This window comes from Parasteatoda tepidariorum, chromosome 2 (genome assembly GCF_982258835.1).
Source record: "Parasteatoda tepidariorum strain Cologne lab strain chromosome 2, Ptep-v5.0, whole genome shotgun sequence".
Classification (NCBI taxonomy): domain Eukaryota; kingdom Metazoa; phylum Arthropoda; class Arachnida; order Araneae; family Theridiidae; genus Parasteatoda; species Parasteatoda tepidariorum.
In genome coordinates this window covers 131,123,147-131,148,325 of record NC_141756.1, presented here as the reverse complement: position 1 = coordinate 131,148,325, position 25,179 = coordinate 131,123,147, and the positions used below count along the sequence as shown (strand labels likewise).

Sequence of the window (25,179 nt, the reverse complement as noted above, 5' to 3'; positions counted from 1 at the left end):
AATAATTTAAATTTTTATGAATTTATATACATCAAGTACAGTGTGCAAAAAAAATCAAACCACTGTGCATAACTTTTTGTCCAATGATCGGATTTTCTCGTTCTAGGACTCAAACTAAATGTTTCCGAGAGGAGACTTCAAACGTAGTAATTTGTGTGGACGATATTTTAAGTTACGAAATCATAAACAAAAACGTTCTTTCTCTGAATAAACATAACTTTTTTTTAACAGATTTTAATTTCTGACCCTCAAAATATAGGGGGGTGCCGCAATCTTTCCCAATATCAAAATAGATTATTAATAAGATTGCACTTGTTAAAATTTTTACTGTGCGAATAAACTTTAATAATACGGATATTTTTTAATTTTTTCTGAAAGAAATTTCTTCCTAGTTAAAGTTATTTACTTTTTTTAATGGTACTTATTACACAAATAGTTAAAATGTTAGTAATGTATAGTAATCCTTTTTTTGTTGTTGCAATTCATCCCATTTACTTTAAAATCAGCCTAATCATTCTAAATATCAAATCATTAAATCATCAATCAAAATCAACAATTAAAATCAGCTAAATCATTCTAAATATATTACAGTCATGTTTTAATTCGTACTAGTTGTGCTTTACATTGCTCCTGCTTAAGCAAGTATTTTTCATAAATTGTGCTGAATCTTTTTATCAGGAGTAATATATCACGATCAATGGTAGCAGATGTGATCCGTGGGCGTAATTCTACGAAATCACGTTATCTAGGGAATATCAATACAAAATCTTTGTGGTAACCCTATAAAAAAATATCTCAGGGATTTAAATTTAGAGTTCAAACCGATTTTATTTCAAATTCTGGAAGGAATTGTAACACACCCTGCAATTCTGATGATACTATTTAGACTGCTTTTTTGGAGCTATGATACTACTAAAGTAACTATTTTTCTGATAGGGAAGAGTTCTGGCTTTAAATGAGCAGTATAATGATGTACACTATACGTCAGGTAAGAATGTCCTTTTCATGATTTGTTAGTTTTGTAATCTTCACATGTTTTGAGCAAAAATTGAGTTTTTCAGCTTTCACTTCTCAGTAAAGTTTTTGAAACAATTTTCAGTTCATCAGTCTAGTTGCAGTAGAAAAACTTTTATGTTGTTCTTTTTCGAAAACTATCACTCCTTTTTGTTAATATTGCTGCCTGTTTCTTTTGTTGGTTTTATTCTCAAAATTGCAGATTTCAACTGAAATGGGAGATCTTTAAAACTACTTCTGTAATAAAATTACATTTTGATGAACAGTGCAGAAAAGAAAAAACACAAATCAGCCTGAATACTTTTGATTGAATGATTAGATCTTCAGGTATTCGGTCTAAATCTTAATAGTTCGAAGGTAAAAACTTAAATAAGCTAATTATTAACACAGACAATATATGAAGTTACGAAATCAGACACAAAAACGTACTTTCTCTGAATAAACATACTTTTTTCCGACGTATTCGGATGTCTGACCCTCAAGATATGAGGAGTACCAGGAATTTGGAAAATATGATTCCCAAAGTTTGATCAGAGGAGTGGTTTAAAGTTTGGACCCTTTAATGTTAATTTCACTTTTTGCGCATTTCGCCATATCTCGAGAATTTTTTAAACGAATTGAAAATATTTTGTACATAATTATAAAATTCATTTATCCGATAATTCCATGCAATAAAGGACTTTTAATAATTATTTATTATGTTTTAGTTTCCTTAATGACAGGAATTTTTTTTAATAAATATTATGGTATTCTAATTTCTGCGTCACTTCAAAGAATATCACTTTAGTTTGATGAAACCAATTAAAGGAAAGAACGGTTTTTTTTAAAAAATAAATAAATAAATAAAAAGCAACACCTATATACAAATGAATTATGAGATGATAGCTAAGCTCTTCGCGCACACCTTGACAAGCAGTAGCTTGTGACATCTTATGGCAGTGGCGCTATGATCGCATTTATGTAGTGGTACCTCGTCGAATTTTCTCGCCGAATATTGTAGCGTAATAGCGTTCTGAAACATCGTAGCTTAGCCCAATATTTGTTTTTAACATTTTTTTGTTTACCCATCTTCAGTATCGCCAGTCTTCATCGTTTAGACAATGCAACACTGTGGCGGAGAGTTGGAAGACACAAAGCAAGCCAATCACAGGCTACTTGTGTTTTATATCTTATATCCGCCGTCGAACCAATTTTGCGTTTACGACTACTAACGTTAACTCTGGACCCTTGTAATTTTGAACCAATCCAGAAGACAAGGAAACTCCTGGATCAGTACCCCCAGAGGTATGATTTGTTATGGCAACATGGTGGACTTTGTTATTCGACAGATTTATGGTGCATCTGTCACTATTTACTACATAGGGAGTCTTCGGCAGGCGGAGATCGAACCCATGACCTCTTGGACGCAGGCCCAGTTCCCTACAAACAGGCTACTTGCTGTAAAGACCTCTAGGTTTCGAGAAAGTTCATAGAGATAGAGAGAGAGATGAGAAGCAGTTCGCCAACCTGATCAAGACCACAAAAGAGGAACAACGCTGTCTCAAGACAATTATTAGCCATTTCTAGCCGAAAGGGATCGCCTCGTGAAAGCCTCGCAACCTGCATAATACATAATGATCGAGGTGGTCTGATGGTCTGGGCAGGCATCATGGTAGGCAAACATACCGGTCTGTTCGATTGAGGTACTCTGACAGGTCAGTGATACAGGGACACAATCCTTGCACTCTATGTGACACTTTTTCGCGGACCAAATTTCAACCTCTTGTTCGATAACGCTTCCCCATACAGGGCTCAGTTCGGGATGATTGCCTTTAATCGGGTAATATTCAACGATTGAATTACGACGTCCCCTGAACTGAATCCCATCGAACAGGTATGAAACATCCTTGGATGCTTCATTGCAGCTTAAAGACCAACTCCAATGACCATCGGTGAGCTAAAGGTTAACTTGGGGCAGGAGCGGGTGTGGTTGCCATAGTCATTGATATCTACCCTGATAAACAGTATGAAACACCGATGCGAACGTTGTGTAGCTGTTTGGGGTGATTATACACCCTATTAGATATATATGAAAAATTACTCACATTCTTTGAACCAGGGTCCGCTTTTACGAATTTGTGCAAATAGGGTCCAGTTATTGCAAAAAACTTTTTCAAGGAGTTTTTAAATTGTAGATACATACAAGATTATGCTCGGCACTGTAAAATTATAATAAAAAAAAATTAAATTTTCAAAAATAAACAGCAATTGCTGCTTCTAAATTAGAGATGCAACATACAGGGCTGATTGTGCTCCGGAAAAAATCAGTATTTCCGGATTTTTCGCTAACAGTGATCCGGAAGTTTCCGGAGATTGAAGGTCCAGACGTTTAAAAAAAATCATTAATCATAGAAATTTCCGGAAATCAAATTTTCAAAGGTGGAACTTAAAAACACAGTTTATTTTATTTGTTTGTAAGGGAGAGCCAGAGAGATACTTTATAAGCATGTAATCATGATTAATATTAATTTTTTATCAGTAAATAGTTGTTATAATTATAAACTCAAGAAAAAAAAGACATATTTGTAAATTTTAATTACTTCTCCAGGTCATCATAGGTATGTGTAAATGGTATAGGTATGTGTAAAATTGTAAATATATTTTAAGTAAACTAAGAAATATTGAGAAAAGGGAAAAATAAACTTTTTAAATTTTTTTCAATTTAAACCTTTTTTTAACTCACGAAATTTTCCGGAATTTTGCTCACAATCACCCTTAAACATGAAAATATATGGTATTTAGCCTATACCTGCTGAAAGCAGAATATTCATTTCCGACGAATAATGGCAGAATCGTCAGCTGGAGACAAAACTTAATTCGTTTACATCCATCTTTCTTGGTTTCTGCCCTGGGAAGGGTTTATTCGATTAACAAAACAATAATGAAGATAAACAAATTAGGGAAGGGTTCGATTAAAAGAAAAATCATTTTGTGAAGAGTCCTTTTTTAAGTTGAAATATTTTGTGAAGGGTCCGTTAACGGACCCAAATTTCTTCTAAACAGATCCCTGTGGTCTGAACAAAAAGCGCACCAGCTTTGTTCTATCTGGCTCAAATCCGGCAACCCTGTACGTTAGCTCACTTGCTAAAATGTAGTTATGGCTGAAATTGGTTTTACAAATTTAGTGATCTATAAACCTACCGTTAAAAAAAGCAGTAACAAGTTTTAATTAATCTTTTATTTAGAATTTTAGAAAGATAAGTAAAACCGCAACACACTCGAGGGGGTTATACAGAGATTATAAGTTAAAATATGCAACAAATATTTGATGTAACTGCATAAATAGTAAGATGAAGTAAATCTTAGAATTTTAGAAAACACAATATTTAATTTTTATTCAAAATGTTAGCTGCTCGTAGAAATTTTGTTTCTCTACTTTAGTCCTTCAAAAGTTTTCATTCGGAAATTCAATAAAAAGATAATACAAAGATATGTTTAAAACAAAAAGTTGAACGAATATTAGCCCACTCGAAATGATAATCCATTAAAATTGATAAACCATTGCTTGATACTGATAGCCCATTCACCATGAAACAGAAGCTTATTAAAAGAAATCGTTAGCCCCTTAACGTTTTTTCTGGCCAAGATGTCATAAAAATATGACGGTGACAAATATTTATCGGATTTTAAACCGCATGTTTAAATTTTTGCGTCGAAGTTTAAGCCCATTGCAGGAAACAGCTTGCGTTAGTTTAGGGATAGGTGTAAATTCGCCTTTTCATTTTAAAAATCATTTGCAAGGAAATGAATTTCGCAATAAAAAATGAATCAAGTTCATTACCAAAGTTTAAAAAAGTGAACATCGTATTTAAAAATTAGCTCATTGTAAGAAATTATTAGCCCTACATTTGACCACCAAAAATTTTCTTTCCAATAAAAAGTTATTTCAAAAACAATCTCTAGATATTTTTTGATCATTAAACGAGAAAATTGAATTTTTCTATCGAACTTAATGCCAATTAGTAAAATTTTATCCCATGAAAAAGTTTCGTATTCTAAACAGCAAAAAAAAAAATGTAAATAAATTTAAAAAATATAGCTGAGGCAAATTTTAATAAGTTTTTGACAGAGAACTTCAAAAGAATGAATTTTACCTCCAAATTTAAATTTATAATTGGATATCATTAGCAAAATAAATATTTTGTTCGAACATAAGAATTACGGCCGAAATAAGAGTTTTGTTAAGGTGACAAGGGACTTTCAAAGAAGCAAAAATTTGTCAAAAAATCGATATTTTACATTTTATATTTTTGAAATTTAGGCATTTAACTGAACATTTTAAAAAAAAATTTCTGGAATAAGAGCAAAATTAATGAAGTTATGGCCATTTCAGTTTTGACCACGCCCCTTTTTTTTACCTTTTTTTGTCTGCAGGTAACTGTTAAAATTAGTTTAGTTTAAAATTAATTTAAAATTAGATGAATATTTTGTTAATTTTTTTAAAAAAAATTTAAAGTATATAATTATTAAACTAGTTCATTCGACAATATTTATAGGTATTTATATTAAAAACAAGAAATATTTGTTCAGATATAAAATTTGCAATGAAAAAGTACTAAAAGTCATTTTTCTCAAAATTTCTTTTTTGAGAAATTTACAATTTTCAAACTGTTCCAGCGTAATGAATTTTCATTCTATTGACCTGAGAATTTAAAGCTATATATTTATGAATATTATTAACATTTTGTTGGGAAAGTTTTTTGAATTAAGTGAATAGTATTTTTTTTATACATGATATTTTATAGAGGTATCATGATTTTTTCCTAAAAATGTAGGTTTTTTACTGTTTTTTTAATGTTATTTGTTTCTATAATAAAAAATAAAAAAAGTACTTCCAACACTTTTTTCAATATTACCTAATATGTAATATTTTAAAAGAATTTTGTCATTTTGACAAAATTTCAGACGCGAGGAGTAATATAAAAAAACATAAAAAATTTAAATTTTTTAATTTCTTAAATTTTGAAATATTTTTTTGAAATTTTGTATAAAAGTTGTTTTTAGCAATATAAATGTATCCTGAAAATTTCAAGCAAATCCCTTTATAATTTCAAAAAAAAAAATTTGAAAGCCCTTTGTCGCCTTAAGTTTTAAAAATTCTGATAATTTGGAAGTAACATTTAAACTTTTACCAGCAATAATTAGTGTATATGAGGATATCGTAAGCTTATAACAACAGCGAACTTTTCATTAGCCAACTAGCTTAAATTTTTTACCACGATAAGGAAAGATCCCCCGATGTCTCTCAGTGGGTCTTTGGGAAGAACTGAGGTTCGATGACCTTCCTGCAGTCTTCAGATCGATTTCAATGAGATCGGCTACTACATCACCATCATGCCATTGCGCAGTGGACCAGCATCCAAGGTTTCGTGGCCAAAATTAGTATTTCGATAAACTTTGTTTCAAAATTATTATATATAGCAATGAGGGGGGGGGGGGTATTTAGGGGCTTTTATGTGCAGGTAAATTGAATTCATAACTAAAATTTTGAAATACACTGAAAATACCCCCCCCCAAATGGCGGCTGAAATATGGCGAGCAAAAATAAAAATAATAATATAGTACGTTTAAATAATTAAATATAGCAATGAAAATATAATAATTTTCGTAATTTTATATTAAATATGAAAAGCAAATTATATTTCCGAGGTAATATTACAAAATAACGCGAAAACAGGAAGAAAAAAAATATTTTTGTTTTTTGGTATATTTAGTTCACCTGTGCAATACGGGCCAAATGGGCAGGTTTTATCGAAAGAAGAAACATCAAAGAAGACAACAAAAAAAAATTAGCTAATTACCTGGTAAAACTTTTTGGAACGAAGTTTTGAATGTCATTCAAACATTGTAAAATGTCAAATGATAAGATACAAACTATAAGTTTGTCAAGAGTATTAACTAATCCAACAAATTGAAAAGTTGTACTATAATTTCAGACTAATTATTCTGATAAAAATGTAACAGTAAGGTGAAATTCCCATACATGTTTCTGAAATAAAAATTTAAAAAACAATTTTAACATATTTCTCATTACATTTTACTCTCGTCGGTTCAAAAAGTAAATTATAATGTTTGGAATGATAATGATAAATAATGTTTTAATTATGAATACTTAATTTGGGCTATATTAAAACTGCCTACACTTATTTTAGTTGAAAATTTAACTTTTAACTTTTGGCCAAAGATGATAGTCTTCTGGCCCACAGTGCATTGGTCCATGAAATAATTAATCATTAACCTCCATTACCCCCTCAGTCTATAACAGTTTAGGCTATAGCAGGAATGCTTGCTTTTAACATGCTTGCATGTATTTCGAAGCCATAACAACTTTCATAGCTGATTAAGTTTATTTTTGGACTGAATTTAGGAATTTTGTTTGGAACTGTTAGCACGTGTGAAATTAATCTTATATTGATCCGCCAAATACTTTCGCCAGCCCAGCCATTAAAAAAAAGAGCTTCAACAACAAGTTTGAACTGATTTTTGGTCAGGAAAGAATAGTTCTGATCTTTGTCTCATCTCAATACGTTTACCAATTCATAGCTAGCGTCGAACAGCCAATCCACTCCTGAGTTCATGACTCTCAATGTCCAACTCCATAGCCTTGTTATTTTGAAACCATCTCAGAAGACAGGGAAACTCCTGGATCAAGTATTGGAATAAAACTAGCCTTCGTGAAGGATTTTTTGAAGAAACAAATCAGAAGTGGAAAACAAGGTAAGGAAAAGCGCGAAACATGGAGAGAAAAACCACGAAAGCCTCTCCCATTAAGTCCGACTGCAAGGGAGTTCGAACTCATGATCCATCTGCCATCGAGGGTATTTTTCGTCGCCAGTGTTGTCTGTGAGAGCCAGGAGTAGAATTATTTAAGACCAGCCTCCTCTGGGATTTCAACCTAGGGCACCCCTTTAGGACGAGAAGCTCTCTGTCTCCCGCGACTCTTATTGTCTAAATAAATAATCCTACCCATTGTAAGTACCAAAAAAAAAAAATGTTTTGAAAATTGTTACACTCGCAATTTCAAAATCTGCGAACAAACGTAATCCATATTAAGCGTTAACTTACGTTCTCCCTCAAAATATTTTCGTTAGCTCATCGCTCACCCTAAAATTGTGGCCAAAATAAGTTCTACCGAATTTTTGACTTAAATACCACAAGTTTTAATTTTATCACCAAGCTTCAGACTGTTGTGTGAAATAGTTTTTCCACGTGTCAAAAAATAGAGTATGACTAAAACCAGTTTTAACTTTTTAACAATAACTTAAAGTTTAAATTTTGTCTCCTATCGTAGACCTGTTGTAGAAAAGTTTATCCTGCGATAGACAACCTTTTGAAAAGAAAATTATCATTATGGCTACTTTTTCCTAATTTTTTATAGATATTCACTACATTTAAAAACAATTACAATTGTTAAAACAGAAACTGTAGTCTAACTAATTTATTAGCTGAGCTCACTTGCTATTTTCGTTTGCCAAACCGTCAAAAAAGAAATCGAATAGAAACGTTAAACTTTTGTAGAAAATCGTTAACCAACCAAATTTTTTGTAAGCCTATCAGACAAAAATGTATTGAGAATTTTATCCATCTCTTTTGAGTTTCCTGTGATTGAGTTAATTTCCGAACTTGTGTGCTTTAAAGTACTTATTATATATGTTGCGTACGCAGTGCAGCGCCATCTGTAGTAAAGTAGACTCCCTTCAAACGCTCACTCTCGAAACGGCAACGGGGAGACAGCTCTGGAAGATGTTCTAGCTATAATTATTTATTTTGTATTGTCTTTAAGTGTTTTCTTAATACTAAAAGCTTTAAATGTAACCCCGTCCTTAACATATATTGTAATGCTTATTATATACTATATATTATTATATTTGATTTCTAATTGTTTTCATTTCAATTTTAGGTTTATTTTTTGTAAGAGAGAAGAGAAAGCCTGTAATGGCAACTATTTGCTACTAAGTTCAATGAGAGGTAACTATACCTACTGTTTTAACAAAAAATAGCTAAAAAGTTAGAATTAACAGAAAAAAGAAAACTTTAAAAGAAAGATTAATTTAAGGAAATTATTATTGCCAAACTAGTAAGTTGCGTCATAATATATAAACAAATTTGTATAAAATATCAGATTTTAAGAAAATCATATGAAATGACTGAAAAGCAAAGGATAAATTGATAAAAAAATGCACGGAAACAAATTTGTATTAAAAGCGTCGTGAATCAAAAAGTGATAATTCAGAAAAGTGATAATTTGCGTCGAAATATCATATATCAGAATCTTATACTAAAAGAAAACCAAAACAGAAATAAACAATGTAAACGACGTCGATTTATTAGTGAATGCATCAGAATGTGCTTACTTTGAAATTCGAATTTCAACGTCTTAATCTCTTACAAAAAATATCGGATTGTGAAAAACTAAAGAGGAAATGATTAAAAAACGACATGGATTCACGATAGAATAGTCGCTAAATTAAGCTTGTTAGAATGTGATTATTTTACAATTCGGAATTCGAGTATCGTAATAGGTTGAAAATAGTGGAGTGTCAAAAACCATGGTTGAAAAAAAAAGAGATTGAAACAACGTAGTTTTACGATCGAAACTTAATTTCGCACGTCAAAATATGGTGCACAATTTCGTCCGTTACAAATGGCATTCTTGGGGCCATATCACACATAGCGAAAATTCGTTCAATTACTCCATGTGTTCAACAACCACCTGAAACAGTTGAACTATGGTTGCCATACGGTTGAAAAGAGTTGACCATTGGTAAACGAGTGATTTCTTTCTCTTTAGGCGATTTAGCACTTTATACATAGACGGATAAAATTTTTCATCGAAAGACTCAGCTCGTGTGTTAGTTAAATTTAATTTAATCGACGGCAATGGATCCTTCCTTAGCAATTTCAAGTTTGATCATTTACAGTTTGATAAAGAAAAAAAAAGATAAGAGAAGGACACTTTGGAGTAAAGCATGGCGCTTACGAGGACAGATATTAGGCTGTTATGAAAATTAATTGAGAGAACTGTTTGTTTTCATTTGTGAAATCTTAGACATAAATGTTAAAAATATATAATTAGTTTTAATATTGGAAAAGTAATTTAGGAAGAAAAAATCACCATTTTGTTATAAATATATTCGTTGCATGCTGTATTAATTTCACTTATTATCATAAATTAAACTCATAAGTCGCAATGGATTTTTATCTTTAGTTAATAAAGATATTTTTAGATTATTTTTTACCTTTAGTCATATGCTTATTTTAAATTATTCAAATAAATTACCTTTAAGTTTTTCATATATTTAATAACATAATATAGCTTTTTGCAATTTATATTTACTATGTATATTTTACAACGGAGAAAACAAAATTTAATATAAATTATAAAAGTAAAAATAAACAGTAAGAACAAAATTTAAGAGTTTGATAAATTTTTGCACCAAATTAATGCAATAACAATTATTTTTTTAATGTTGACTTTAAGTTTTTGAAAAATTATTAAAATAGTTTTTTAAGAGTTCGATAAGTACTATTATATATATGTTTAGTGAAATGCTCTAGTGTGAAAAAAATTGTGCTATTTATAGAAAATTAAAAGTTTATGTGAAACTGAATTTTAAAAAAAAAGAAAGCTATTAAACGGCACTATTTTGTTAAAGGTTTAACATGAATAAACACAAACTATTTAAAAATTAGGAAAAAACAGGAACTGATAAAAGTGAACAATTTATTCCAAAAGAAATGTAAAAGCAGTTTCGATAAATTTTTTATGAGCTCTTAAATGATGTTTCCTGTGGTGGCGGGATGTTACATTCCAAATGTTCTCTTTTTTCTTCAAGAGTTCAATAAATGTGCTCTCCATTTCGATGCTCAATTTAAAAGTTTCCCCAACGGGCGCTTGTTCAAAATTTTGACTCATCTTTGCTGCAATACAAGTAAAAAATTTTATTAAGAAAGGTGAAGCGAGTATATTTAAGGTAACAGACAATAAGGAACAGTCATTAAAAATAAAATAATACCAACCAATTAATTCTGTCAGCATATTGTTAAGGTATGAGTAAGTTGTTTATAATCAGTAAAAACTGAAATAAATTTTTAATGGTTTTCCATGTTTTTATAATAAGATTAATAGAAAGTGAAATTAAAATTATGTATAATTACAAGGAGTATCAGTTACTTGTCCCATTTTTTCAAATATTTAACCTTAAGAAGAAGACTTCTTTTTTAGATAAATAATTTTAACCTTATCTTTAATTTCAAAAAATAAATTATTCTTTTAAATTATGAAAAAAGCAGATATAAAAAGTACCTACATATTAGTATATTTAAAGTTAAACGTGTGTTAATATTTTTTTATTAAAAATATTACCTTGAAAAAACCTGTTAAGTGCTTTAACGGGTAAAAAAATATTTTCAACTTCCTTCATAATTTATTCAAAACCTGCTTATTAATAATATAAAGCATGCAACTGCATTTGAAAAATTGATCCTTACAGACTATGTTATTTAAATTTCTATCTAATTTAATTTCATTAAATATTACTTTTTGAAAAAACCCGCTTAAAGTTTTTAATAGTAATATAAAATTACAGATTCAAGTTTCTTCAACTTTATAAATATTAAAAACTTAATCATATAAAGCATGCAAATCTATTTGACAAACTTATGCTACAGAATAAGTTACATAAAATTAAATGGGAATCAATAAGTTTTAATGAAAACATTTTTTTTTTTTAATAAAACCCAATTAGCGTCCCAAGTAGGTCTTTTTAAGGTGGGCCCACTTGTCGAACCCTGATAGAAAGTGCAAATTAATTGGAAAAAAACAAATTTTTATCCCGCGAATCCTGACAAATATACAATTTAAAAATAAAATAATACAAAGAAATTAATTCTGTCAGCTTATTGTTTAGTCATGAGTAAGTTTTCAGAAAAGTTTACTTTTTACAACGCAATTTTTTCCTTTGTAAAAAAATATTCAAAATTACTGAATTCAGTAATAACTCTAGAATAATTGCTAGTATAATCTTATCGGAACTATAGAAAGAGCAAAGTAATTGAAAAAAAAACTACATTTTAATTCGGCGAATACTAACAAATATACAGTTACGTACAAAAAAGATTAAATGCAAATCCTAAAATTTGTTTATCATTTAAAGTAATGTCAAAATATAAAACAAAACTACTTTTATGTACTTGCAAAATTTACTGCAACTTGAAAAAGAACTGCGTGCAACTTGAAAAAGAACCCCTTTCGCATAGTTGTTGATTCAGTCGTTGAAATATTCTTGCAACATGGACATGTTGGAAAACGACATCCGTGCAATCTTTGGAACTTCCCTTGCATTGTCGTACGTAGTTCCGTGCATGCAATGCATCTCCGCCGATTTGAGTAACGCATCCATCAGATCGGAGATCTACAGAGCAAATGAAAACAGTTACTGTAAACAGGCTTTTTATGGGGGTCGCTGGGAGGCACCCTCTAGCAACTTGCGTAAGGACCATGGATTGTATGGTGATTTATGCTTACTAACATATGTACCATGCGTTTTTGGAACTGTAGAAGAGCACATGATCGGGATTAAAGAGCATGTAGTGTGGAACTTTCTTATACCAAATTCAAACAGCGCTTTGCAAACTTATCCAATAATGAACCCAATAAACTGTTTATTATATGTATATTTTTTAACTAGTGTCTTACTTTTATTATTCAAGGCTACAATTATATGCAGGGAGTGTCACAATATCATTCAGTGCTTCGAAGATTTATAACAAACAAAATACTATCAATACATCTACAAATTTTACTTTCACTTGATAAAGGAACATTTTTTTCTCTCCTAAAACGTTCAATATGAGAATCTTTGGTGATGCGGAATTAAAATTCTTGCACACACTTGCTGCAAGATATTACGATCAATGGTGGCGGATGTGGTCCATGTTCGTAATTCTATGAAATCAATATAAAATCTTTGATGTAACCCCATAAAAAATATCTCAGGGATTTAAATTTGGCGATCAAACCAACTTTATTTCCAATTCCGGGCGGAATTGTGACACACCCTTCAATTCTGATTACATTATTTAGTCTGCTTTTTTGGAGTTATGGTTCTACTAAAGTAACTATTTTTCTGATAGGGAAGAGTTGCGGCTTTAAATTAGCTGTATAATGACGTACACTATATGTCAGGTAAGAATATCCTTCTCATGATTTATCACTTTTGTAACACACATGTCTACACATGTTTTTACCAAAAATTAAGTTTTCAAACTTTCACTTCTCAGTAAAGTTTCTGGCCCCGCAAGTGGACTGATCATTCAGCAGATCACCGTAGTCAGGCATCACTGGCTGTGGTCAGTGTGCGGGTGGGTGACCACTTGAATCACTCTGCATAGGGACCCGAGGGTGTGCGGTATGGGTACTCGTTCAACTGTTCTACCGTGAAGTGCTGGACTTCGCGCGCAGGTCGTTGGGTTGCCATCCCCTCTACAGAGGATCAAAATTCTGATGGTCGGATCATCCTCAGGGATGGTTCTTAGACCCGTCGCCAATGGCCCATTGTGCAGCTCTAATGCGACGTAAATGAACTATAATGACAACAGTAAAGTTTCTGAAACAACTTCACCAGTTCATCATTTTAGTTGCAGTAGAAATACTTTTATGCTTTTTTTCAAAAAGTATCACTCCTTTTTGTTAATATTACTACCAATTTCTTTTGTTGGCTTTTTTTCTCAAATCTGTTCATTTCAACTGAAATGAGACTTCTTTAAAGCTATTTCCGCAATAAAATTTTATTTTGATGAACAGTGCATAAAAGAAGAAAAACAAATCAACCTAAATAGTTTTAATCTCATGATTGGATCTTCAAGTATTCGGTCTAGATCTTAATGGTTCGAGGATTAAATAAGCTAATTAATTAGCGCAGACGATATATAAAGTTACAAAATCGGACAAATAAACGTACTTTTTCTGACCCTCAAAATGTAAGAAATAGCAGCAATCTGTAAAATATGGCTCCCAAAGTTTTGACCCTTTTATGTTAATTTTACCTTTTGCTTAATCCCCAATATCTAGAGAACTTTTTAAGCGAATTGAAAATATTTTGTGCATAATTATAAAATATATTTATCCGAAGATAATTCCATGCAAAAAATGACTTTTAATAATTATTTATCATGTTTTATTTTCTTTAATGATTAGGGAAAAAAAATTGAATAGTATGGTATTCTAATTTCTGCGTCACTTCAAAGAATATAACTTTACTTTGATAAAACCAATTAAGGAAGGAACGTTTTTTTTTAAAAAAATAAATAAATAAAAAGCAACACCTATATGCAAATGAGTTATGAGATGATAGCTAAGCTCTTCTCGCACACCTTGCCACGCAGTAGTCTGTGACATCTTATGGTCGTAGTGCTATGATCACATTTATGTAGTGGTACCTCATTTGCTCGCCTAAGATTGTAGCGTAAAGACGTTCTGAAACAGCGTAGCTTACAAGGGAAACTAGGGAAGTGTGACTCGCCAATTTTAAAATAAACTAGTGGGATGTATGCCTTATGAGGGATAATTTAAGGGGGCAACATTCGTTTCGGCCCATAGAAGGTCCTGTGAGAGATAAAAAATAATTCAATATATAGAAAAATCGGTATTTTATTACTTCAATGCAGACTATTAGTTATTGTAATTGTCTCATACTCCAATTAATTTTGTGGTACTTACTTTCACGTACTATATAATGCATATTTATTCTCAAAATTGATTTTGAAAATTTTATATATCTGTAGTTTTTCAAAAAAAACCTGTTAGGTTAATTTAAAAAAAAAAATTGACATCAAATTTTTTAACTTTTTTTTCTTCAAAAATTTTCAAAATTAGTTGGAGTATGTAATTGCAAATCAATCAATTAATAATTAATTAATTAATTTGCTAATTGATTTATTAATTAGAAAATTAATTAATTAGCCAATTAATTACAAATTAATTGGAGTATGAGACAGTTACAATAACTAATAGTCTGCACTGAAATAATAAAATATCGATTTTTCTATATATTGAATTATTTTTTATCTCTCACAGGACCTTATATGGGCCGAAACGAATGTTGCCCCTTAAAATTATTCCTCATAAGGCATACATCCCACTAGTTTATTTTAAAATTGGCGAGTCACACTTCCCTAGTTTCCCTTGTTAGTTCAATCTTTTTTTTTGACATTTTTTTTACCCACCTTTAGTATCGCCAGTCTTTATAGTCTAGTCAATGCAGCACGATGACGGGGAGTTGAAAGACACAAAGTGGGCCAATCACAGGCTACTTGGTTTTTATATCTTATATCCGTCTTTGAACAGCCGACCCAATTTTGGGTTTATGACTACTAACGTTCAACTCCGTAGCCTTGTAATTCTGAACCAATCTAGAAGACAAAGAAACTTCTGGATCAGTACCCCCACAGGAAGGATTTGTTATGGCAACATGGAGGATTTGGTGACTCAACAGATTTAGAGTGCAACAGTCACCATTGAAAACACGGGGAGTCTTCGGCCGGCGGGGTTAGAACCCACGACCTCTTGGACACGGGCTCAGTGTCCTACCAACAGCCTACTTGTTGAAAGAACCTCTAGGTTTCGAGAAAGTCCACAGAGAGAGGGGGAGAGGAGCAGCAGTTCGTCAGCCTGATCAAAGCGACAAAAGGGCAACAACGCTGTCTCAAGATTTTTATTAGCCAGTTCTAGCCAAAAGGGGTAGCCCCGTGAAAGCCTCGCAATCTGCATAATGCAGCAGAAATTTATTATTTTACGGATAACAGTCGACTAGAGGCTTAATACAGGTGCCCCGTATGCCAGGCGTCCTGAACCCAGCGTCCCGTTTACCGTGAACCACAAAAAAACCGTCTAGCATGGTTCCGGAAACGAAGGATGATTGAGAGTGGGTTTTCTTCAGCGATGTGTTGAGATTCAGCCTGGACACCTACTCGAGACGCATTCTCATCTAAAGAGATCCGGGGAGTCGATATGGGTCCTTTAACATTGTCGAAAAGGACCACTATGATCGAGGTGGTCTGATGGTCTGGGCAGGCATCATGATAGGCAAGCATACCGATCTTTATGTGTTCGATTGATGTCCTCTGACAGGTCAGCCATACAGGAACGAAATCCTTGCACCCTATGTGATACTTTTCCGCGGATCATGTGGACCGAATTTCAACCTCTTGTTCGATAACGCTTCCCCATACAGGGCTCAGTTCGGGATGATTGCCTTTAATCGGGTAATATTCAACGATTGAATTACGACGTCCCCTGAACTGAATCCCATCGAACAGGTATGAAACATCCATGGATGCTTCATTGCCGCTTAAAGACCAACTCCAATGTCCATCGGTGAGCTAAAGGTTAACTTGGGGCAGGAGCGGGTGTGGTTGCCATAGTCATTGATATCTACCCTGATAAACAGTATGTAGCGAGAGTTGATGTAGCTGTGCGAGAGTTGTGTAGCTGTTGGGGCGATTATACACCCTATTAGATATGTTTTTCTCTGACAGGATATCGGTCAGCTTCTGCCCTGGACAAGTGACTAGTTTTTTTAAATTTAGAATACAGATTGTGCCCATTTTTTTCTCATTTATTTTGACCAGGTTTGGCTTTATTTGTCTTGTCAGTTTTTTTATTGCATAAAAAACGAACTATTTTTCTTATCATTTGTTTTAACTAATGTATATGGCAAAATGTAAAATTTGAACGAAATGGGTCGAATGCTTCCTGAGAAATAGAAATCTATTTCCAAAGAACTAAGGGAAGAAGGCTAACTTCCATAGACATAATGTAAACCGCTTTCCGAAAAGTGGGCACGGGACCTGCGTATAAGGGAAAAGGCAGCATTTAGGGGCTGAGCCGGTGATGATCTTGAAACTGGTTTTCGGCCTATTCTTCCAACCATTGCTGGGACTTGGATTAAAAGGAATGTTCTCGATTCGCTTTAAAAGTTCACGAAATACAACGAAATAAGCAAAGAGTGAAACTAGCATAAATGGATCCATACTTTCGACCGCAAAGAATTTGAACTCATCGAAAAAGATATATGTTTATTCCGAAGTTGTACGTTTCCTGAAGCAATGCCGTACTTTCCTGAAGCAATGCCGTACTTCATATTCAACTAAACACCGCATGAAATCACTTAAACGCTTCCCTTACCATTTTTTTTAAATGCAAAAAATCTGTAGATTTTTTATTTCAGTAATAAATGAAGGAACTAAAACAAAACATAGTATGCAAGTTTTAAGTTGAAATTTTAATTTTTTTTATGTGTGAAACACATTTAAATTACCATCAGTTTACTATCCCCAGTTATCTCGGGCAAATGAAAAAAACTTATATATTAGTCTTTGTGTTGTCCCTTGTCTAAAATATATACAAAGTGATACTTTCTAAACGCCAGTGATGCCATTTCCTTCTACTCTTTTTTTTTCTTCTAGCAACCATCGTATGTACAATCGTACAAAAGACGTGTGCAGTTCCACAATCCAACAGCAAACCGCGATGGCTCAGGAGATAGAGCGTTCTCCTTCCAATGAGCCAAACCGGGTCCGAATCCCAATCGATCCGGCTTCCACCGACCACAGTGCTGACGTGAAATATCCTCAGTGATAGATGGATCATGGGTTAGAGTCCCCTTGCCGTCAGGCTAACCGTGAGAGGTTCTCGTGGTCTTCCTCTCCGTGTAGCGCAAATGCGGGTTAGCTCCATCAAAAAGTCCTCCACGAAGACAAATTTCTCCCAATACTTGATCCAGGAATTCCCTTGTCCTCTGGATTGGGTTCAAAATTACAAGGCTGCGGAGTTGAACATTAGTAGTCATAAATCCATGAAATTGGGTCGGCTGTTCAACGACGGTTATAAAATAAAATAAAATCAAACAGCAAAAATTCTAAACAAAACTTGTCAAACTTCCAAACCAATCGCATCATATTATATTTTTTCTTCGGGCCGTGTAAAAATGGGATAAAACAAAACGTACTGACAAATTCTACTACTCCCGAGTTTTCTCGGGATAGTCAATATTTGCAATATATACATACCCGAATTAACTCGGGATGATCAGGAAAGCGGTTAAGTGGCCATCACGTAGCCCACATCTGAATCCGGTAGAAAATCTTTGAACGATATTAGTAAGAAACTTTTACAGATTGGATAGACAATTCAAGAACAACTCTTATTCGATTTATGCAATCAAGATATTTGGAAAAAAATATTGATATCAAAATTTTACGAACGCTATCTGGGTCCATGAATGTGAGATTGGAAAATGTAATTGAATACAAAGGGATCTCACGTTGGTTACTGATGTAACAATTGTACCGACTTTATACTTTTTTCCAATTTACTTTGTTGAAATCTTAAAATGACAAATTAATGTATTTTGCTATTAATTTAATTTTGCTTTTGATTTTTTTATGCCGTAATCTATGACTACGTTATAAAATAAAATGATAGAAGTACTACTTTATACGTGCTACATTATAAGTACTACTTTATTCATACGTTTCATCATTTTCATCAGTGACGTTATACTCAGAATTACTAAGCAAGCAATTTGTCTCACGTATTGTCCATCCCTGCATAACCCATCAAAATATTTCTGTCTTCATTTTCGTCCATCATTCCAGACAGTTAAAATATTTTAAAATTACAAGTTTCACGTAATTTTTGAACTAGAAACCAAGGATCTGTATTTGACCTCCAAAAGTTTGTAAGAACAAATCTTTAATCAAAATAAGAAAAACGGTTAAAACAGCATTTTATTAGCTTTTAAAGAAACTGACAATTTTAAAGCTGATATCGGAAGTCCTTGTTTTCCTCTAAAAAAATTGTTAGACGACAAGATTTTTTTCTTTCTCTTGGACACGATAAAGAAAGAGCCACTATGAGAAGGCACTAAAGTGTGTTTGGGAGAACCGGGGTTCGATCCCCAAAGTTTTTAGGTCCACCAGCTTCAAATCCAGTTGTACCAGCTCGTCTTCAAAGTAAAGGCGGTCAATGCATGATGCTCTCTTGATTCTTTCCCTAGAACCTATTATGCTGTTGCGGGGGAATGTTTATTTTTAACCTGCTTATAAGTAATTTTTGGCTAAAACATCTTATCAGCTTAAGTTAACTTTTAAACAAATAATCGAATTTTGCTCGGAACTGTTAGTTGGTGTGAAATTTATCTAAATTTCGTTAGCGCTCGCTTCAAAGAAAATTGCTCCATTCTATATTATAACCGGCGTCAAACGGCGTTTGAACTCGTGGATAAATGTAACCTTCTTGGAAAACGTTTTGAAGGAACTCACCTGCATTTGCGTTACCGAGTGAGGAAAAACTCCCACTGTTAACCCGTTGGCAAGGGGATTTGAACCCAAGATCCGTCTAACATTGAGGATATACCACATCTGGTCTGTACTAATCGGGAGCAGAATTCGTAAATATTAGGCATTGCTGGGAATTGAACCCCCATTCCCCCCCCCACTGGGGGGCAAGCGCTTTATCCTCTGAGACACTGTCTCGCACATAATCGAATTGAATAAACATTCCTATTGTAGGTAGAAAACGTTTCAAAAAAAAAGTTGTGGCAAATTATGAAGATGATAAACATAATTTTGAAATCTGCTTTAAAACGTAGCCCTCGTTCACTCACAAGAAAGCATCGTTAGATAATCACCTAAACAAGGCAAAAATAAGTTTAGCCCATTTTTGACCTGGACAATAACCGAAGCTAGAATTTTACCTCCAAGCGTTAGTCCGTTGCAGGAAATGATTATTCCTCTAGCCAAAAGATAAATAAAAATATATTGAGACTAAAGGAAATTTAAATCTTTCTTCATAACATTCGCCTTATTGCAGAAGTTTTTTTACCTACAGTAGGCAACCTGACCCAAAAAAATTACATTCAAAATAACTTTTTCTTAATCTAGGTTTCTTAATCTTATATAACTAGGAGGCTTCGCCCCCTGCTCGCTGGCGCTCGCCAAACCCCGGAACTGCTTTCGCAGTTAATTTCGGATTGCTTCGCAATCTGATGCTCTCTTTGCTCGCGCATTGGATACGTTCTTAACGTCTAGCTTTTGTGTACTTTTTTGAACACTGAAGTTCCGAAAACGTTTCACTGTAGAAAATTCTAAACCTGTGCATTTCAATATTAATTTGAAATTGCAAACAGTTCACATATTTTTCTTAATCACACTATTCTAAAATTTCAGTTGTTGAGAAAAGTAACTGTTGTAAGTTTTGTTTAATGATTAATCTTTGTTTAATGCTTAATCTTTTTTTGTTTAATGATTTCTAATGTCTTTCCCACCAGAGGGCTAAAACCATGTGTCGTAAAACAATATGAAACAGTACTGAACGCCGGATGTAAAGCATCCGCTTCTATGAAGATAATTTTGTGAGAATTTTTTTGAGAATTCGGTGAGAATTCACCCGATTAGACATATGATATGCTCACTACGTGCTCTTGCGTGCCGAAGCCTATCAATTAAAACGTATTAGCGTTTTATGTAATATAGATTAGCCATATGATGCTCACTACGTGCTCTTGCGCGCCGAAGCCTATTAATTAAAAATGAAAACTGTTGCCAAGGCGAGAAAAGAAATATCATCGGTTTTATTGATACATACCTATTAGCGTTTTATATAATAAGATTCTCTTACGTGGCTCCCAAATTTTGGCTGTATTTCTTTTCCGCCGGTGGCAACGTTTGCTTTGTTTTGTTTACGTTACTGTTTCTCTTACACCGCGAATCGACCAATGATTGCCGCTAAAAATGTCACATGCCAAATCTAGCTGAGGTGGCTCAACATATAGCGCTTTTAAAAACGGAAGCTGAAGTAACCAGAGAGCATCAGCTGCGGCAATCTCATACTATTAAGCTAGGCAGAAGTGAGTAGTCTTTGTCGATAGATCTCTATTTTAGTATTTCTTCGAAAACGCTTTTCTTCACGAAATTATACATTACGAATTTATTTGACGATTTTTGATTTATATCACGAATTATACTACAGCACATTTCTAATAGGTTTAACGAATTACATGTCATTTATTTGAATTCAAATTTATTTTAATGACTTAGTATTTACTAAAAAGATGTAATTTTTTAAAAAAAAATTTTTATGAATTTGAATGATTGTTTTGAATTCATAGGTACATTGCAAATGCACAAAATTCTAAGTTAGTAGCGAGCGAAGCAAACCATATAAGATTGCGTAACAATTTTCGGGGGTTGGCGAGCGTTAGCGAGCAAGGGGCGCAGCCCACTAGTTTTTAATAAATCTAATCAATTTTCAAACAGTTTCAGACATTTAATCCGATTTGTTAGTCTAATAAAAAAAATTTTGGCTCACTTTGCCATTTCCTTAGCTGGATCGCCGAAAAAAGTTACGACCAAAACATAACTTCGAGAATTTTTAACTATAAAACCAAAAGTATGAATTTCACCGCCATTTGTTGACCCATGCTGGGAAATTAAAAACCCATCAAAAATGTTAGTTAGCTAACCCTCTAAAACATTTCGTGATTGGGACAAAGGTTAGCCCATTTTTGACCTACAAACTAAAATTTTTAATTTGGTTCCAAGCATTAATGTATAGTACGATACCGTTAGCACATATGCAAGAATGAATTTTGTCTTGAAACATTTTAGTTGATATGATCTAGTAATCACTATTTTGCCTCAAAATGTCATCCCCTCAACCAACAACTTTTATTACTTTAACCTTAAATAAAACGCAATGGATAAAGCGAGTCTTGCATAATTTTTGACAATAAAACCTCAAGTTTTAATTTAGCCTTCAAATGATCGAGAGAATAGTTTAAACAACAAAGTCAGTCGTTGCTCATTTTCAGATATTACAGTAAGTTGTTAGAGAGAAATGTTGTTTTGACAGTAGTTATAATTTTTATAATTGTAATAACATGCTATGAAAAGACATTAAAAATGTACTTCTTGTTTCAGGATCTGTAGAGTCAATCTGTTGAATAGTTTAATACGTTGCTCACACAGATATGAATTCAATAAGAAGTGATGAGTGAAAAAAATGTCATATGATGCCAAATTAATTATTTAATACATGTGATTACGACGAATTTCAAACATTATATGTAGCCGCTTCGTAAACTGGCTAATGCAGTTTGTGCTGCAGATCATCAAATTGCAGAGACAATTCTACCACTACAAAAATATAATTCCAATTCACTTGTATATAAGACATGTTAACTCAATTCTGTGGTGGGGTGCCTTTTCATAGATCAAGTTTGACATGGTTGATAACTTTGGTGACCCGGACGTGATGTGAAAATGCATACCTTGATAGAAACTCCCACTTTGATATGAACACCCCTATCTTGACAGAAACTCCCACCTCGAACCAACTATTTTAATGGATGGTCCACATTGAACAGTTGACTTGCAACTTGTGACTGCGGCATTTTTCACCTCTTCACGCTACTGCTACTAGGTCTCAATTACACACACAACGTCGGCCTGTATACACTCGACTGCTAATAGCAACATAGGAGCAACCATGACGGTGAACTTAATACAGTTTTCCCGGCATCTCACAAAACAGCAATGAGTCAAGTACTGGCATTCGAATTCTATCAGATATAGTTCTGGTGGGGGAGTACTGTAGTGTATCTACCACTACAAAAATACAATTCTAATTCACTAGTATATAGGACTTGTTAACTCGATTCTATGATGGGATACCTTTTCATCGATGACGGTTGACAATGCCGGTAACACTCGCCCCATATCCACCTTCTCATTTTCATAGACCCCGAAGTGGGAAGAGATTCATTGGAAGCAAACTTGACTGTGAAAGTATAAAAATTTTGAAAATTACATCTTGTGCAATTCTTTTTTGTCCAGTTTTGTAAGTATTTGATTGAACAATTGCCGTCCATCAGAATATAAGTGTCAGTAAGTTCATAATGAAGGGCGAAATTCAAAGCCTCTCTGATGGCAAGATTTGAGCTAACATTCGAACAGTTGTCTGTGTTGCGAAACCTGCGATGAAAATTCAAACCAACCTCTAATTTAGCGTAGACACAGTTGCCAAACCTACCGCAGTGCAATCTACTACTATCAGAGAAAAATATTAGGACCTGAGATGGGTTGTATGGTTCAGACTTAAGGTCTTACTGATACAATGAATCATCCTTAATTGCCAAATATTAAGCATCACTACAATGAAAGTAAATGGAAAACAAGCATATATCTGTTTCATTCACCTACCAAGTCTCCTTATTTACTAATTCTAGACTCAACCCTGAGAGAATATTAAATTTGATCTGATCCGACAAAAATTGAGAGTATATCAGTTGAACGAATGCCTGGAAAAGCCTTTTTTTACCTCAGAACTACAGATTAATAACAGAAGGGTAGAGTGGGTGGAGACTGGCAACCTCAAAAATTTGACAGTGCTGCAGAGGGTTCGAGAGTAGAAAGACGTTACAACTTTGAAAAACGTAAAATAATCTCAGAGGAACATTGAGGGAAATCGCAAGCGGAGTTGAAAGGGCACCATCAGTTAAATCTTTTTGTCAGATGTTTTACAGGGAGGGATGAAAGTATCTTGGTGAAGCCTTGTACCCCTCTAATCTTCATCATCATCGCCAAGGATATAGAAGAAAAGACTCTTGGAAGTGAGAACAAATGGAGAAGATAGGACAATTTAGAACCTTGTCAAGAATTTTTCTAAAATATACTTTTAGCATTTTTATCTGTAACAGTCTAATATTTTGTATATTTTTAATGCGATACAAAAAACATGCTGTATATGTGTATAACATTAATCATATACGATTGCTCAACGTTAACCCCCCTCCCCCTATTGAAGTTAAATCTCCTAATTCCCAAAAATATTTCTTAAGTATATGGATTCAACTGATCTTATATTTATATTGTATTTAATACGAATATGGCTAAGCCAGTGATGTAATTAAAAGACTATTTAGTGTGTGTGTCATATTTACAACGAAGAATAAAATTTTAGCTGAGCAGAAGATTGATCAAGTTAGACATATTTAGTTGAGTTAGTTTCTAGTGCAAAATTTAATTCGGATAAAATTTGAAAAATATATTCGCCAAAATAAGATGGTAGGTTAGGGAGTAAGATATACAGTTTCTGAAATCTAATGTTGAAAACTGTAGTAAAAATTTCAGTTTTATTCCATAAATTCTCTATTTTTAAGGTAAATAGAAAATACGAAGTAAATAAATTATTCAATCGCATGCTGAATTTTCTCTCAGCAAATAAATTTAATATTTCAAATAAAATTAATAATTGAGTACAGGGATGGACTGCCGTACCCTGAAAACAGCAGCTCGTTCAGTAGGTTACTTTCTGTTGAAATCTATTTTTTAGACGGAATTGTAAAAGTAAGCTACAACTAAATAAGTTTACAAATTCTGTATATGCTAAAAATAAATAAGTTCAAAAATATAATTATAAGAAAATTAATTTCCACATTATCTCATTTATTTTAATATGCAGCACCGCACCAAACTTTAACTCGCGGACGGTCAAGGCAACTGAGTTCCTCAATATTGATAATGATAGTAGGTTAGGCTACCGATATAAATATTAAGGTTTCAAGTATTGAACAAATGAAGGTATGTTAGATAAGTGCATGAATGATATTGGAGTATACAAACTTTTCGCAACAACTCGATTATAAAAACTTCTCAAATTTTAACGGGTTAGAACCAGTCTTGATAGTAAAAAAAATCAAAAGAGTGTGTTCGGAAAATAATTTAATGATAATAGATTAAAGTACAGATTTAAATTAGTAAGTTTGCATGGTAATGCACAATGGCAAAATTATAACATGGTCAAATTCCTAGAGTAAAGTATTGGATTTTAACACAGTAGATTTTCAAGTACAGAAGTAAAGTAAATAAGTTTTACTATTAAATTAACGCGCGCGTTTTGCTGAAATAATTACTGATAGAAACATAGATTTCGAAGCAAATGGGACTGATTAAAAGTAAATAACTAGTTTGAATGAAGGATAGCAAGTTGATTTACGAAAACTGATAAAATAATACCAAGTTCGTGTACCGATAGAAAAATAGTGTGATCAAGTATTGGTCACC

General features: G+C 33.0%; 2 long non-coding RNA genes across 2 annotated transcripts; one reads left to right on the top strand and one right to left on the bottom strand.

Moving 5' to 3' along the window:
- The first annotated feature begins 852 nt into the window (after window positions 1-852).
- Window positions 853-24,086, top strand: LOC147816231 (uncharacterized). Its single transcript, XR_015431890.1, has 4 exons — window positions 853-988; window positions 8,954-9,021; window positions 13,189-13,240; window positions 22,036-24,086. It is a non-coding gene; the product is annotated as an uncharacterized LOC147816231 (long non-coding RNA).
- Window positions 10,761-12,619, bottom strand: LOC147816232 (uncharacterized). Its single transcript, XR_015431891.1, has 2 exons — window positions 12,247-12,619; window positions 10,761-10,974 (listed from the first exon to the last, which is right to left on the bottom strand). It is a non-coding gene; the product is annotated as an uncharacterized LOC147816232 (long non-coding RNA).
- Window positions 24,087-25,179: the final 1,093 nt, after the last annotated feature.